Consider the following 17,210-nt stretch of genomic DNA (forward strand, 5'->3'; position numbering starts at 1 on the left):
ATTCTTCCAAAATATTTTTTGCCAGCCTCTATGCCAGCCTCAAATGTCATACTCAGGTCCATCGCAGCAGTATGCAGGTTCCTGGAGCAGTTTTAGTGGGTGCAGTGCACTTCAGACAGGCAGACCCAGGCCCACCCCACCCCCTCACCTGTTACACTTGTGGTGGTAAATGTGAGGCCTCCAAAACCCACCAGAAACCCACTGTACCCACCTCTAGGTGGCCCCTTTCACTCATAAGGGCTATGGTAGTGGTGTACAGTTGTGGGTAGTGGGTTTTGGGGGGCTCAGCACACACAGTAAGGGAGCTATGCACCTGGGAACAATTTTTGAAGTCCACTACAGTGCCCCCTAGGGTGCCCGGTTGGTGTCCTGGCATGTGAGGGGGGCCAGTCCACTATGAATGCTGGCTCTTCCCATGACCAAAGGGCTTGGATTTGGTCGTTTCTGAGATGGGTGTCCTTAGTTTCCATTATCACTGAAAATCAGAAACGACCAAGTCTAAGGACGACCATTTCTAAGGTCGACCTAAATTTCGAGATTTGGGCATCCCCAACCGTATTATTGAAACGAAAGATGGAAGTCCATCTTGTTTTGATAATACGGGTTTCCCCGCCCCTTCACGGAGATGTCCTGTGAGGACATCCTCAGAAAAACTTGGGCGTCCCTTTCGATTATGCCCCTCTAAGTCTTATCAATCTATGCTTATAAATATGCTCTGTAATTTTGTTCTTTATAATAGTCTCCACCATTTTGCCCAGCACCGATATCAGGATCACAGGTCTACAATTTCCCAGATCACTGGAACCCTTTCTAAAAATTGGGGTTACATTGGCCACCCTCCAAACTTCTTGTACCATGCTTGATTTTAAAGATAAATTACATATTACTAATAATATCTCTGTACAGTGGCGTAGGAAGGGGGGCGGGAGGGGCCGTCCGCCCCGGGTGCACGCACTCGGGGGATGCCGGCCCCGCTGGTTCCCTGCTCTCTCTGCCCCGGAACAGGTCACTTCCTGTTCTGGGGCAGAGAGAGCAGGGAACCAGCAGGGCCAACGCAGCTCCAAGTGACGTGCACCCGGGGCGGATCGGCCCTCCCGCAGGTAAGAATGCGGTCCGGGGGAGGGTTCACTCTGGAGGGGGGGGTGCGCCGCAGAGGGGGGGTCACGCTGTGCAGCACCCAGGGGGGGTGCGCAGCGGCGACCCGCCCCGGATGTCATTAGCCCTCGCTAAGGCACTGTCTCTGTAAGTTCATTTTTCAATTCTATCAGTACTCTGGGATGTATACCATCCAGTCCAGGTGATTTGTTTCTCTTTAATTTGTCAAATTGCGCCATTACATTTTCCAGGTTTACAGAGATTTCTTTCAGTTTCACTGACTCATCAGCTTTGAATACCATTTCTGGCACCGGCTCATATCTTGCTCGGTGAAGACCAAAGAAAAGAATTAATTTAATCTCTCCACTAATGCTTTGTCTTCCCTGATTGCCCTTTTTACCCCTTGGTCATTATAGCAGTCCAACGGATTCTTTTGGCAGCTTCTTGTTTCTAATATACCTAAAAAAAAATTTACTATATGTTTTTGCTTCCAACGCAATCTTTTTTCAAAGTCTCTCTTTGCCTTCCTTATCAGCACTTTGCATTTAACTTGCCATTCCTTATGTTGTTTATTATTATTTTCAGTTGGATCCTTCTTCCATTTTCCATCAGCATTAACTTGCTCATCCTCATTCAAGGCCTCTTTTATCAAGCTGCACTAGCAGTTCCCGCGTGGCAATGCCAACGGAGGTCATTCAAAGTGAATGGGCTTTGTTGGCATTATCGTACTGGGAGCTGCTAACGTGGCTTGATAAAAGAGGCTCTTACTGAACTAGCATGATAATACAATTTAGACAATAATATATTATCCACATCTGACATTTACAAAACCTGTTTAAGATAATTCCTAAACAAAATCTCAGGTGACAAATGGGTTTTTTAGAAAATTCAACAACCTAAGAAGAGAGGTGTGGTAGCCGTGTTAGTCCACTTCTTAAAGGTTATCAATAGAAATCAAACAAAATAAAACATGGAAAAGAAAATAAGATGATACCTTTTTTATTGGACATAACAATACATTTCTTGATTAGCTTTCGAAGGTTGCCCTTCTTCCTCAGATCGGAAATAAGCAAATGTGGTAGCAGATAGTATATATAAGAGAAACATCAAAGCATCTCTCACCTACCAACACCCATTCTGTTAGAATATCAATGAAATGCTTTGATGTCCCCATGCATACCCCCACCCTCCCACTCTGTCAGACAGTCAAAGTAATGCTTTGATGTTTCTCTTATATATACTATCTGCTACCACATTTGCTTATTTCTGATCTGACGAAGAAGGGCAACCTTCAAAAGCTAATCAAGAAATGTGTAAGTTATGTCCAATAAAAAAGGTATCATCTTATTTTCTTTTCCATGTTTTATTTTGTTTGATTTCTATTGATAACAACCTAAGAAATTTTTCCAAATATTCTACATGCTTATAGAGAGTCAAATTGTTCTTAAATCTTACTGTTCTCAAAGCTTGCAATGAAGACTTTTTAACGTGCATCACAACTTTTTAATGTTTTTTAAGGTCTGCTAACAATATAAAGTGCTATATTTCCTCCCTTCTCTCCTCACCTCCCTCCATCGCCCACACAAAAACCATAATTGTTCTTTGTACTTGTTCACTCTCAGAGAAGCTCGAGTACTTTCTCTTTGAAAATTTGTGCAAAGAGCATGTTTTAAAAGCACCTGTACATTCTGCAAGTACTGTACATGGGCTATTTGAAAGATGCTTTCATAGTAACTGCTCTATTTGTGCTATTTCCTCTACCTTTTAAAATGATTGTGAATATAGTATACAAACAATACAGGAATATTGTATAGTTCATATGTATACAGTTCTACTAAGGTTTGTTATATTGCATTTCTCAGGTAAGGCAACGCTGTGGAGGAGGAAGAAAGCCAAATGTCAAGATAAATATGTCTATTATCAAAGAACAGCTGTTACAGTTTTGTATAGTAACTTTTCCACTTAAAGAGTATAACAGGCTGGCACTACAATGAATTGAGTCAATGTCAGTGAAGTTTAGACTGCCGAATGCAGAGTTCTTCTGCCAGAATCTGAATTACCAATAAACCAAATGGCCCGTCTCTGCAAGTTCCATGAGTAATGAAAACCATGACAGCCTGCAGAAGTGTTCAAGAAATGGACTGCATAGATTGTTTACTTTGTTTTGCTACTGATTTGTTTGACCTCGTTTTCGTCCTCCTTGGGCTATTCCATGTGGAGGATTGAACGTACTAAGTTCATCCAGAAGGTTCTGAATTGTTTTTCTTACTTCCATTGTCACCCAGTCCCATGGGGGTCTGGTCTGTGCAGGCATCAACAGCCGCAATTCGAAACTAATTCCCATAACCACTGCTTTCTGCCTTTCTGGGTCTAAGTGTATTCTGGGCCATTTATGTTCCCACATAAAGTCTGTTAGAATCTATCAGTATTTTATGCACCAAATGAGTGTCAGGTGTGGGTTTAGTTTAGTTTGTAAAATAAGTGACAGGTAAGGAATACTTGAAAATGAAGACAGAGATAGGTTTCAGATAGAAAGCATTTATTCTTACCAAAGTTTTCACAGTAGTACAGACATCGGACAGATTCTGGGTTCAATGGCACAGCGCTCTGCCGTCTGAGATGCGTTGAGGACGACTCCGACATTGAGCCAAAATCTCTCCTCTTTTATACTTTTTTCTCTCTATAGAAGTCTATGGCAGCACCTATTTTGGGACCTATTTTTTTCAAATATTTCTCAATTTCTGCGGTTAAACTGTCGCATCTTGCCATCTGTGCAGTTTGTACCCAGCTCTTCCGTTCCATCAATTTCACAAGGTTGCAACATTTTCCGGTAATATCAACATGTTTTTTTTTTTTTTGGAACAAACTGTTTTTGCGGTTACTAACATTTTTTCTGTTGAGATACCAGTTTCACATAATGTTTTTGCAACACCTCTCATCACATCTTCTGATCTCTGTATCATTTTATACATTAATATAAACAATTGACTCCATTTTGAAAGCCACATTTTTTTTCCTTTTTTTCCATCATTCTTTCATTTCAGGTGCTATATATTATTTGAATATTGTACCTATACCTGTTTGTGTCAAGACTCCTTGTTCAGACCTGCTTTCTGCAGATTCTCAAATATTAATTCATTTGTTACTTGTTTGGCCTAATCAGTACATTTTCAGATGTTTTTGGCTCTGTGGCTTTGTCCATCACAATTCCAGTGGCAGATCTAAAACCAGGCCATATATTAACATTCCCCTCTTCACCCTATCCCATAGGGTGACACCAGGGTAAATATACCATGGTACCATCCATTCCAGAAGGTATCCTACAAGGCCATAAAATTTTCTGAGTCTCAGTGCAAACCGGTACAGTCTGAGTTATTTGGTTTCTGATTACCATTCTGGCACCACTTCAATTATTTCAATCATTTCTACTTATCAATATCTATGGTTATACAAAAACTACTATACTTCTACCCTTTAACATGCAAATTCTATCTTATTCTTACCTATTTAATCATTAATTCTTTGGTTATATACTGATTATATCTTATCTTATAAAGCTTTATATGGTTAAATTGTATCCCTGTGTGTGCTATTACCTGATTATACAGATGCAGACATTTCTCTAGTGTCTCTAGCAGTTGCATAGCGATTGGTCCTTCTCAGAGGGAGATAGTCCAATGTGTCATCTCCCGTGGTGTTGGGAAGGAGATTTTCGTACAGGACATATTGTCCTGCTGTTGTCTTTTTCGTGATTGCGGTTTCAATTAAGCGTTCTACTAAGCCTCTAGCACAAGGGATTATGCAACATCCTACTAATACAAAAATTGCTACCACTATGATTATCGTTGTGGCTGCTGAAATGATAAATGTCTTCCATTTACCAAAAGCTTTATCCATCCAACCAGTCCAGGATGTATCAACCCCAGAGTTCTCTGCCAATTCTTGTGACAGTGAGGTCAAGCCTTCCAAAGCTCTGGTGATTGATCCATCTGGAGCTGTATTGTTGGGGATAAAGGTGCAACACTGTGTACCTATTTTATGGCACACTCCGCCCTCTGCTGCCAGAAGTTGGTCAAGTACTAATCTGTTTTCCAACGTCATCCGGCTAGTGGCGTCTAATTGCGCTGCAATTCCTTGAACTGCATCCCTGGTATAATTGACAAATCTCTGCTGGTTGTAATATATATAGTTTATCCAGTCTACATTTTTATTTATCGTCGCCCACCAAAAGAAGGCAGATTCGAATCCTGCAGCTATTTGGTTTCTGGCTTTGAACTCATCAGGAACCCCTCTTGGAACTCCAATTGCATCTATATAGACCCGATCATCAAAAGATCCAGGCATTGCATTTCTCTTCACTCGTGAGGAAGAGCTGCTGTGAGGAGGGAGTAAGGATGCTATGATGATTGGAATCACCAATTTTACTAGGGCACATCTGCCTTTCCAACGTATGTGAAGTGTATGGTGGATAGTATGGGCTCCACAGTACCACCATATGTCTGCTCTAGCTTGTGAAAAGTTTGTGAGATTAAGATTTCGCAGACTCTCTTTTCCTAAGGTTGTGTTGCAATTAGTCAAATTTCCTAAAAACCGTGTATTTTTCCCCTCATATCGTTCTATACATGTATGATATCTGGTAGCAGGATCTGGAATCCTGAATGCAGGTGGGACCCTCAGCCGAGGGGGTAAGTAGGGGTGGTGCTTGTCAAGATGCTGACAAGACTGATTGACTTTGTCTTTTACCTGCAATAATTCTAACATACACCAAAAACCATCTGGATCATTGTAGAGATCTAAAGGGAAAGGAACTACAGTTGGTTCTGCTCTTGCATGGGCACAAAAATAACAATTAGAGACATTCAAACTCTTTGTAGTATAATGCGCCCATTCGAGCCATAGATTTGTTTCTCCAAATCCTGTTTCTAATGCTATCAAATCTTTAGAATTGTTAATTGGCACTATCTGGTAAGGAATTTTTACTTCTGGGATCTTTGTTGGCACCAAAGGATTGGTCGCTGTAGGTTGGGCTGGGGGTGGAATAATCTTGAACGTTCCAACTGGATCTCTACCTGTGGCATCAATTCCTAAGGAATAAGTTCTGTATGTAACAGCCGTTACTCCTCTGAAAGTGATAGCCACTTGATTACATTTAGTCATTGGACAAAGGCCAGTCCATCGCAATTTCATGATGGAAATGCTCTTTTTGAGATCTGGAATTTCACTACCGGAGTAGGGAACCCATGAACCTGTGTACCACCATACTTGTGCCCAACTTCCGCAATTGGAGAAGGGACACAGGTATACCTCAAAAGCTGACAAATATTGCTGTACAGGATGTGCCCCACACATTGTGTAAGCACAGACATCCAGGGTTATTGTGGTTGTGTCCGCGGTGGTGGGTAATGCTATTTCGTAAGTGGTAATGAATTGTTTTAGAAAACTTTCTAGTTGCCGTGTTCCTTGTATCATGGGTATGGTGTGCACACACAACAGGAGGAAGACTAAGGACTTCATGTTGGTAGTTTTCATGGTTAAATGTAAGATCTGGATTGTACCAAAGGTAATTGGCGGTTAATAAAAATGAGTAACACAATAAATCCTAGGGTCCTAACCAGAACTGTAATTGCTATAATTAATATTCCTAGGTATACCAAAGATTGATATATCATTAGGAAGAATTTGGGTTGGGTTGGTAAATTCTAACGACTGGGTAAGGTGGGTAAATTCTAACAGCTCCTCTTTCAGGAGTGTCGGGGATAACAAAAGACTGTATACTTCCAAAGGTCCCAATCCAACCTCTCTAATGAACACAAAGGGTATCCAATCAGTGCCCAGTACGGCGTATGTGATAATCCAAAAATCTACAACGTCACCAGTTTCTGGTCTTATTAGGAGGTCGTCGGTTTGTTCTATTTGCAAACCTAAGGTTCCTCCGAACAGTATCACAGTGTCTGTAACCGTTCGGCTAGGACCTAGTGTCCAATTCCCAAACAAAGGTTCACACAATGTCAGATATCGGGTGAAGGGGTCCCAATTGGGATCGTCTTCTGGAGCTGGGTCCCAATGAGGATGTATTAACTCTCTTAAATCAAAAAGGTACTCTGGGGGTTCAGGGATTAAGTGTACACCTATACTAAAAGGCGATGGTGGGGGAGAATCAGGTGGAGAGGGCGGGTTATCTGGTAAATTCTGGGACATATATTGATGGTTACTTAAGGATGATGAGCTATCTGGGAGGTCGAGTGGCTGGGACGGTGATGTTTGGAGTGGCTAAAGTAGTATTCGTGGGAGGAGGAGCGTCACTAGGAGGAACCAGAGAATAAGGAGGAGGGGTGGGTCGTAATTCAAGCAAGGTAATATTATCCTCAAAAGTAGTTGTAAGATTGGGGACAATATGGACCGAGCTACTGATATTATTGGGAACAGTTGTAGAATGCAAAACAGGAGAATCAGTGTGGACAGGAGTAGTCGCAGAGGTTTCAATAGGCTCTGGAGGATAGCCAGTTGAAAAGTCTGTCGTGGCAGATGTATCTGCCCAGGGGGTGGGATGACTGGTGGCAATGGGACCTATCTTTGAGGTCGTCTGGAGGGATCTGTATCCAAACAGGCGGGTAAATGCGGTGTATTGTTGGGGCTCTGTGTAGGCTGCTGTAGTAGGTGATGGAGCAGGAGTAGATGCAAGTACCGAAGTAGTTACAAGTACTGCTGGAGTAGTTGCAAGTACAGAAGTAGTTGCAAGTACTGCTGGGGTAGTTACAAGTACCGAGGTAGTTGCAAGTACCGTGGCGTTTCCGGCTGGCAAGGTAACGTTGCCAGTGGGAAAGGCAGTAAGTGTGATCCAAAGATCCAGGAGGTTACTGTCAGCAGTATAGGTAAACAGGGTAGTGAAAAACAAAACCAAACCTATACAAAGTAGGATGATGCACACGAGTCCAACAGCAAACAATCGAGCAGATGGAAAGCAGAAGAAGAGGGTGTATTGATGTAACACCGTCACTGCTGCTGAGACAACACTTGGGCGGGTACTGGTTCCGTCCGTGTCGTCAGGATTGGTGTCGCCTTCCAAATAAGTGTCGTCGAAGTCGTTCGACCAATGGGAATTGGTTTCAGATACCTGCTCAGAGTTACACTTATCAACAGGGTAAAGTCCAATGTCCAGTGGGTCAGGTGGATCAGGTTCCTTGATATTGTCGAGGGCAGCAAGGTTCTCAGCAGTTGGTTCCCTGCGGAGACTCTTGCCAGCGGGGGAGGGTGGTGGTATCAACACTTTCACAGGAGTGGTTGGGAAAGGTGGTATTGGAATAGGAACTTTATGTAGAGAAATAGTCTGTAAGGGAATGAGTTCTTCTGGAGTGAAAATCGGCGGAAATTGCTGTGGCATTTATCTGGCTTGATTCGGGAAGTACAAATGTAGAATGTCAAGCAGCTCACAGATGTTGCTGTGCAGATTCTGTACTGTGGAAACCGCAACAGACTCTCGTTCTTCCGGATTCAATTGTTCTGCTAAGTTGCGGATTTGGGTGAGATCTTCTGCAAGGTTACGGATTCGGATGAGACGGATGTGAAGATCTACGTATGGAAGTGGGAGTGCTGGAACAGTTGGAGGAAGAGGTGAGGACGGCAACTCAAAAGCAGGTTCCAATACAGGTGGTTGCTCTGCTGGTGACTCTGGAGAATCGGCGAAGGCTTGGATGACTATGTCAGCCAGATCAAGGAGATGGGATTCAGGAGATGGATGGTCTAAGTTGATTAAGTGGTTAAGTCTTTGGTCGAGTTGGTCAAGGTGGTTCAAGAGTGTTGGATGTGGGGTCGGTGGTCTTGGGCTCAGTGGTGGTGGAGATGGAGTTTGTGGTGGGACTGGTCTCTCCAGTGACTGTTGTGCTGGAAACATCAATGGAAACATCCAGGAGGCCTGATTGGGTATTTGGATAGGCGCGGATATCTTTCAGATGGACCCAGGATGTGTGGTCCTCAAGCTTGGCAGCTGTGGCTGACAGAGCTTCTATCTTGAAGGGCCCAACGTAGATGGGATCTCGCCAGGTCTTGTGCGTGTAATAACGCCGGTGCACAAGATCGCCCACTTTATAAGGGGGGGATCTATTGGCATCACAATCCCCTCTTCTGTCCGAAATGGCCTGTGGAATTGAGGACAGAGAACTTACAATAGTCTGCAAGATATCCCAATATACTGAGTATTGATCGGGTACTTGAGTGTCTGGATTGCCAGGTAGGAGTCGCATCTGGCGACCTGTACATAATTGGAACGGCGTCAGTTTAAGGGAAGAGGATGGAGTGGCACGGAGAGATAACAGTGCCAAAGGGAGTGCATCAAGCCAATTCTTTATCCCATTTGCCATAAGCTGACGCATTTTTGTTTTAAGCAACCCATTGTATCTTTCAACCAAACCATTACTGGTGGGTTTGTAAACACAGACAGTTCTATGTGTAATGCCAAGTGCTGGAAGGAGGTTCTGCAACAGTTCATTCACAAAGTGTGTACCATTATCTGTGGTAATTTTGCCAGGAATACCAAATCGAGGAATAATTTCGTTACACAGTGACTGTGCCATGGTTTGTGCGGTTTCTCTAGTGCAAGGGAAAGCTTCCACCCACTTAGAGAAACTGTCCACGCAGACAAGCAGATACCGTTTACCACGCACAGGTGTCTGCATATCTGTGAAATCAATATACCAATGTTGGCCAGGTCCCTGGACAACAGGCAAATGACCGGAAGGGATGACAGGTCCTCGTTTAGGTGTATACAGAAAACATTTGTAGCAATTATGAACTACGGTGTGACACATGGGCATCATTTGGGGAGCCCATAGCTTGGAAGACAATTGATCATACAGTGTATTAGCATTTAAATGTAAAGGATAATGGAGGGCATGCAAAAGAAGGGATAAAACATGCTGTGAAACACATAATTGACCATTAGGATGGGTCCAAAGACCATTTGGATTAAGAAAACATCCAGCTTGCTTCCACAAAGTGAGTTCTGCTTGTGAAAGAGAGGAAGTGAGGGTGGTAGAGAAGTCTGAGGTTAGGGATTCAGAGGGAGGGGACGTAACAGGGGGCTCTGATTCAGGAGATAGTAAAGAGGTTAGGACAGGAGGTACAGGGAAATTAGGTGGGGTGTTTGGAAAAGAGGATTCAGAGTGTGTGGAGTCCGAAGGAGTAGAAGGAGGTGTGTCAAGGGGAGGCACTTCGGTTGCAATTACCGGAAGCGCCACATCAGTAGGGGACTTGGAAGGAAGGCTGGAAAAGGAAGTGACTTCACGGGCTAGTTCATCAGCAGCATGGTTCCCATTAATGGCGAAAGAAAAAACTGTCTCCTGATGAGCTTTAATCCAGGAGATACTGGTGCGGAGGCCTTTTTGATGGCGCTTCTCCAACGCATCAAAAAGTGCAGTCCACAAAGGTAAGTGACTGAGAGGTTGTCCCGTAGAGGAAATCATACCCCTCTGGTTCCATTTGCGAACATGGGAATGCAAGGAAGCAAAAACATAGTCTGAGTCGGTGACAATGCTCAAATCAGAGTGTAGTGCTTTATACAGTAGGACGTATAAAACCGCTGCAAGTTCTGCGGTTTGGGCTGTAAATGCATCTGGTAACCTGAATTGTATAGGATCCAGTATGTGTTCTTCCGGTGTATAATGGAGGGCGGCAAAACCAGCAACTCCGTTTTGCTGAGAACCATCTGTAAACCAAACCTCGCCAGTCTGCAAGATTTCTGAATGCAGATGGAGGGATTCGGGAACAGACAATTGGGTAGTGCACTCATGGGGAAAGATTGCATTCTGTGCTGTCTCTGTTACAGTGAGTAATGGATCTAGGCGTTGAAGGTCAGTTAAAGTTAATGGGTGAATAGAGTGCACTACACTGAACAAAAGGACTTGATACTTTTGCAATCGGCAGACAGTCATGTGACTAATCTGTTTGTCCAACAGATATTTTACATCATGGGACGTGTGAAGAATCACCGGAAGGTGAGGAATGTAGCTGTATAATTTCGTGACAGCTGTGCTGGCGGCAACAAGGCCTTTCTCACAAGTGGCAAAGGCTCTTTCAACAGGGGAAAAAGTACCTGAAAGGTAACCACAGGCAAGATCATCATGTTCTTGAGTGATTAAGCAAGACCAAGTAGTCTCAGTATGCACGACCCAAAGGTGTACATCCAGAGAAACATCAATAGTTGCCAATGGGGAGGAAAGCATAACATCTTTTACAAGGGCCATAAGATCTGATGTTTCCTGAGCTGTGAAGTTAATGGGTTCTCGTTTAATTTTCTGTTTGCCCTGTAGTTTCATATAAAATGGCTGTGTTCGAGCTGAATAATTGGGTATCCAAAGGCGACAAAAATTCAACATGCCGAGGACACCTCTGAGATCAGAAACAGTAGTGGGCATTCGCAAGGAGGATACATGTTGGAGAGTATCGGGACCTAGGCCTTTCTGACGGGGGCCTATGTGGTGTCCAAGGAAGGTAACATGTGTCTGAGCTACTTTCAATTTCTTTCTGTTAACTTTATAGCCTTTCGTAGCAAGGAAGCCAAGGAAGTCACAGGTGACCTGGACGCATGTGTCAAAGTCAGGGCAGGTAATGAGCATGTCGTCTACATATTGAACGATGGAGGTTTGTGGTGGGAGATCGTATCTGTACTGTTTGAATTCCTGTATGTGTCCTGCCAAGGTTTGAGAAAAGACCGTTGGACTGTCAGTAAATCCCTGGGGAAGACGAGTCCACTGATATGTTGTGTTATTGAATTGGAAAGCCGTTAGCGGGCGGCTTACAGGGTCAAGGGTGATGGAAAAGAAGGCGTTAGACAAATCAATAGTGGAGTGATATGTTTGCAAAGTGATACTATTGAGGAGTGTAGTCGGATTTTCCACATTCGGGAATACCGCGTAAGTGAGGTCATTTAAAGCGCGTAAGTCCTGTACTATACGGAAGGCGCCAGGCTCTTTCTTTGGAACAGGGAATAAAGGGGTATTGTATGGTGAATTACCCTTTTCAATGATGCCTTGCTGTAATAAGGAATCAATTTGTTCTTGAGCTCCAGCAATAACTTCTGGTTTTAACGGATACTGGGCAATTTTAGGGCCTTTGCAACCCGGTAGTAGCTGAATACGATGGGGAGGGCCTTTAACCTCACCATAGGGTTTCTCAGGTGTGGCCCAAAGAAAACTTGGTAGGTCATTCAGAGCGACCTCTATTTGTTTCTCAACCATAGAGGTGACAGCCATAATGAGTGAAGTGGTTTCATTAGGGGAAGGATCAAAATGAATTTCAAAGTGAAACAATGTCAACAGGTCTCTCCCAAGTAAGTTGACAGGGCACAACGGAGCATACAAAAAGGGAGCAGATAGCTGTTGATCCGCATAGGTAATTGGCAAGGGCTCAAGCAGGGGTGTGTCTGTAGGGACACCATCAAAGCCTGTGGTGGTAATATTGTTAGGGGAAACTTTAAGAAGTTTCTGCAATTTGTGCGGGACATGGGCTAGCACAGAGCGAGAGGCGCCTGTGTCTATTAAAAAGGGAACAGGGACATCACAGATTAACAAGGTGATCATGGGATCATCCAATCCTGCAGCAGTGTGGACCACGCCTAGTCACTGTGGGCGGCGTTGATCTGGGTTCCATAAAGGGAATGACTGACGTTCTTGCCGTTCTTGGCGGACCTGAACCCTGGGTCTGTGTTGTAAGGGTTGCAGACATTCCCGTGCGTAGTGGCCGTATTGCTGACAGCGATAGCACTGAACATCTGCATAACGATCTGGGCTTGGTCGGGAACGACAACGATAATCTCTGGGTTGTGTATTATCATCAGGGGGCCCCCGTGGAGGACCTCTCTGAGGTTGGGAGCGACGGCCTCTTTCTTCTGGGTAATCAGTTCTACGGTCTGGGCGGTAGGGCCGTGGGCCCTGATTTCGGGTGTTATTGTCATAGCGTTGGTCAGCATACATAACAATAACAGGGGGAGAGGTCTCCGGGGCATTGGGATCTGCGTCAGAGCTCTTAGAGGCTCTCTTTTCTTTGAGATCTTCAGTTTGTAGCACTTCCAGGTTAGTGTGTACTGTCTTACGATGTTGGACTTCATCTTGCTTGCTTTTTATAAGCTTTCTACAATGATGAAGGATGTGTTCACGAATCTTTGGCCATTTTTCTAGTTGGAGACCAACTGTGTCCTCAAGTTTGTTTTTAATCTGTGAAGGTAGGGTTCCCTTAAGTAAATGATAGAACACCGGAAGAGCATTATCGGAGTCAAATTTTTCCTCCGTCTCTTCTTTATAGAGATCTTGGAGTCTGAGTAAGTAAGCCTCAATAGGCTCTGAATCCATTTCCCATCTCTGAGAAGTGATAACTGAAAAGTCTTTTAGAGCCGGATACATGGTCCGGATTTCCTGGAATACTTTAGTCTGAATCTCTGTTAAAGGATTGCCATCATACTCGGTATCTGTTACAAATTTGGCATAGCCCGATTGAGTGAATATGTCAGTGACACTGGCGTGTGGGGTTCTGCCCAAAAGCGCTTTCATGTCTCCAACTGACAGGGTGGTCCCTAGTGTAATGTCCTGTAATTTCTTCAACCATCGGTTGCCTCCCTGTGCAATATCCGGGAGCTGTAGTATGAGGCTATTCAATTCAACAGCTGAAAGTGGAGTGTACTCCGTATGAGGAACACCACCTGACATCTTATTTAACAAGGGAAAAAGTTTTACTTTTTCAAAGGGTTTAATCAATGAAGATGTAAGGAGATCAATTGATGCGGTTGGGGGAAATTGATTCTCGTACTTTTTCCAAACCTGAAGACCTTGGATTAGGTAGAGGGTCGTTTTCGGATCCCAATGGGGGTCAGGGTGGTCATAAATAAGATCTCTCACTAGTGAGAGTTTGTCAGATCGCAAGGATCCTTCACGTGGGAAGAGGGCGGACTGGGGCTGAAGCGCCTCAGACCATCCTGCAAGATTATCAATCCATGGTTGAACATAATACCATGAATTTTCATGTAATGCCACATATTGGGCGGGTGTGCTAGGTGGACCAGATAAGCCAGGTTCTGTATCAATGTTCAGACCTGTAGGGTGACGGGGACCGTCAATGACTGCAAGGCAGCGACTAGATCCCTCGTCAGTAAGATAACTTTGAGGGTGGCGTTGTCTGGTATGATGTGAAATAACATCATGTTGTTGGGGCATTTTGGATTTTGATGCAGCAGATGCAATAGTATCCGGGAGTTCTGAAATGGACTTACGTAAGGAACGAAGTCCTTCTGAAACGAATGCGAGGTCATCTCCCATACTGGCCAATGTGGTGCCCTGTTGTGGTATACAACATGCCCCTGAAGGAATGTGAGTGTCAGGGGGACGGGTCTTGGGTAGTTCCAGGTGCGATGAATCTCCTTCCACCGAGGAGGAGAAATTTAGCACTGGGGGAGGTTCATTTCGAATATCCTCCAGGTCAGATTTAGCTGGGAGTTGTTGTTGTAAAACTTCCCATGCTGCGTCTAATGGGGAGGATAGTATTTTTGGTAGATCCCCAGTACCTGGTTTGGCTGGAAGTATGAGAGGACGGCGGAGACGAGCCAGTTCCTCTGCTAATTGGGGAATTTTACCCTTGGGGCGTGCACCCAATTGCTCCCATCTAGGAGGAGTAGAACACTCAGGTTCTAGAGTCGGCATGGAAGGGTTCATTGGAACAGGGGGCGCTGTAATAAAACCCCGATCACAGAGTTCCTGACAAATAGCCCGTGTCTGTGTAGCAGGACTACATGGAATGAAGCCCATCTGTCGTAACTGAGACAAGATAGGGTAATGTAGGGATGCGGGAGGCAAGGAACCAGTTTGGACAGTGGAGTCCAAATGTGGCGGTGGAGGTGATGTCTGAGTTGAATGTCCCATGTATGGGTAGGTAGCCGTTTGAGTAGTCATGTGTGAGGTCAATCCTGATCCTGGCACGGGACAGGTGGAGGTCTGGGCAGCCGCATCAGTCTGAATGATAGTTGGGTGGTGAATGGAGACCGGAACCAAAGGGTCCTGGACACAAGGGTAATGTTCAATAATGGGGGGGGGTATGTCAATCTCATAACCACCACTAGTACGATAGACATGAGGTTGTGGAGTTAGCGTTTGGGTAGTTGCTTGCATCGTTGGGGCAGTCGTGACCGTGGGCGACTGAGCAACAGTCTGAGCCACTGGTATTGCTGAAGGGGTTAAGGGCGTCTGAGTTTGGGCTGACCCCTGAGATATTGGGATTGAGTTTTGTTGTGATGGGGGAAGAGATAGATCAACAACCCCGGCGATGTGCACGGTAGTAGGTGGGTCAAATATCATACGAGCGGGAGATACCGCAGGTAGCGGGGGTGTCACTGTCTGAGATCCTTGAGAATTCTGCAGCAGAGGACTTGTGACCGGTTTATCACAATATCCTGGGGGTATCGGGGTATATCCCACTGCACATGGTAGAAGCTTTGTTGTACCTCCAGCGGTAGCAGCATCATAAGGTGGTGGGGCAGTAGGTATTACTGCCCCCTGGTAGGGAGCTTGGTCGCAATCGGACCTACCCAAACTCCTATCGTTCTGGTTTTGTGCAATAAGTATGAATTTATTAATGGCAGCTAAATGTTTATCCCTAGATTTTCCTGTTTTGTGGGACTCATTGTAGCAGACCAAAGCTTGGAGTTTGCCCTGATCAAATGAGCCCTTTGATGGCCATTCCAGTCCTTGATCCTTAGCGGACCAACCGGTATGCCAGGTTTGACATAAGCGGGTAAGTTCTTTTCTATCAGCGGGAAAGAAATTAAGGACTCTTTCCAGGGGACTAGGGGATGAGGAGGGGGACATAGTGGGATCTGAAATAGGGGGAAGACAATCCACATAGGAACTCATAGAAGAGCGTATTCAATATAACGCAATAGGTATAAGTGAGATGGTTCAAGTCAAATTTCTTGGATGTATAACAAGGGCAGCTAAAGTATACAAACAATAACGTGCAAGGGAAAATTATCTAAAAAAAACATGCATCATGCATATACCAAACACTGTTATACTCACGCGTCTTCAAGAGCGTTCCGGTGGCGGAACCTAGAACAGAGATTACTAATTGGCGGAAAGGCCGAATGCTTTTGCCGCATGTTAAATGAACAGGTAAATGTAAGCCACAAAGGTGATCAAAGTGTTTAAGAGAATAGTGTCAACGTGTATACTACTCTACCCCAAATCGAGAAAAAACTACTCCCCAGAGTGTGCTTCTAAAGACAGGAGTGTTCTCTGCTGCTACTGCCTGCCAAGAGTTATTCCTGCTACTATTGGCCATGGGTTCCAACCCATGGTAGAATCCCCAAAAAGGGATATCGCAAACACTCCCAAAAGAACTCAAGAAACCAGCGAACAAGGTATCATGAATTAAGGAGCAGCGGTCCACAGAGTTTCCGCTGATTAGGAGTTTTACTCTTCTACAACTAACCTCCACAATGAACCTTATAAACCAAGCAAAAATTTATGGTCAGGAGTCATCTCTTCTACCACAAACCTGGTTAGGAGTCTGCTCTTCTACTACTAACCTTCCTAAAACATTGAAAAAGTTAGGAGTTTGCTCGTCTACCACTAACAGTTCAAAAATATTGAGAAGCCCTCGTTAACTTGTCCAAACTCGCAACGAAATGCGTCAGACGTCTCTATATTGCACCCACGCTCGTCTGTACTAAGTAACGCATATGTGGGCAATAATGCCGAATCCGCAGGCCACTCTGAAAATTGAATGGAATTCTGCTTTAAATCTAGTATTTATGATACCGTCATCCATTGATGGTTTTGTGGCCCTCAAATGGGTGTGAGTCCCAGACATCAGACATCGGTATCTAGCCCAATAATTATAGCGTGACACTGGTATATAAGGGGAGAAAAAACAAAAAAAAATTTTGTAAAAGTAGAATAAAAGGTATAGCCCATCCCAGGGAAGAGCCCCTAAAACAAACTGCAAAAATAGTAAAAATAAGATAAATCTTGTTAAAAGAAAATTGGAAGAAAAACTTAACACTAAACACATGTAAGCTCTTGGGGGAAGGTACCATAAAAGAGTAACAAGACAATAGATTTGCTTATTAAATAATTCAT

The sequence above is a fragment of the Microcaecilia unicolor genome, chromosome 9 (assembly GCF_901765095.1).
Source record: "Microcaecilia unicolor chromosome 9, aMicUni1.1, whole genome shotgun sequence".
NCBI classification, from domain to species: domain Eukaryota; kingdom Metazoa; phylum Chordata; class Amphibia; order Gymnophiona; family Siphonopidae; genus Microcaecilia; species Microcaecilia unicolor.